This window comes from Tamandua tetradactyla, chromosome 24 (genome assembly GCF_023851605.1).
Source record: "Tamandua tetradactyla isolate mTamTet1 chromosome 24, mTamTet1.pri, whole genome shotgun sequence".
Taxonomy (NCBI): Eukaryota; Metazoa; Chordata; class Mammalia; order Pilosa; family Myrmecophagidae; genus Tamandua; species Tamandua tetradactyla.
Genome location: NC_135350.1, coordinates 28,684,330 through 28,685,166, shown reverse-complemented (window position 1 = coordinate 28,685,166; position 837 = coordinate 28,684,330). Strand labels below are relative to the sequence as shown.

Sequence of the window (837 nt, the reverse complement as noted above, 5' to 3'; positions counted from 1 at the left end):
GATAATTGAACAAATGTAGCCATAAAAAAAATGAGGAGTGAAAGCAGAGATGGCCATGACTGCGGATGACACTATCACAAAAACAACAGGTCCTGAAAGACACATCTTTCTTGTTTAAGGGCCTTGCAGCCCAAATCCACTTTCCGGGCCCCTATGTCCACTGTCCAGTAGAAACCTAGTGCTGGGAGGCCAGGCCAAGAAAGGAGATTCACCTCTGAGCAGTACTTTCTCCTTGAGCAGTACTTATTCTGTGAAAGACATCACTTAGTGCATAATGCATAATGTTGACATTTGCCATCCTATGTCATAATTTCCTTTTTAATGTACCCCACTCCTTCTGTAAAATAGCTCTTTTGGCCCTGCTACCTCAGTGTTTCAGTCTTGGGCTTTTTGCTTGTTTGTTTGTTTGTCTTTTGAAGGAACTAGATGACAAAGAGGGAGGGAAGTTGGCTCCGAATTGAGCCCAGCAGTTTGATGGAGCTGCTGGTTTCAAGCAGGAGGCTAAAGATATGTTTCCTTATGGTTTATTTGCCATTGTAGAACTTTAGAAATGTTACGGTCAACTCTTTATAAAGAAACATCTGAATAATCAGTCATAGATATGACCTAATATTTAGTTGTAGTCTTAATAAAAGCTGGGAATACAAAATATAGGGATACTTGATTTAACTTTTCCATTAGACTTATAATGCAGTGAAACCTAGCTGTTACTGATTACCACTGTGGAAGGGTTTTCCATCCAAAATAGTAGGACAGTTCTGGATGTGACCTTTCTTTGAGTTCTGTCCCTTATTGTAGGGTCAGAGCCCTAACTATTTTAAGATTCATTCAATAGTG

General features: G+C 39.8%; 1 non-coding gene across 1 annotated transcript; it reads left to right on the top strand.

Annotated features, from left to right (window-relative positions):
* Positions 1-446: 446 nt before the first annotated feature.
* On the top strand, positions 447-583 carry LOC143668621 (small nucleolar RNA SNORA2/SNORA34 family). Its single transcript, XR_013168488.1, has one exon. It is a non-coding gene; the product is annotated as a small nucleolar RNA SNORA2/SNORA34 family (small nucleolar RNA).
* The last annotated feature ends 254 nt before the right edge of the window (positions 584-837 follow it).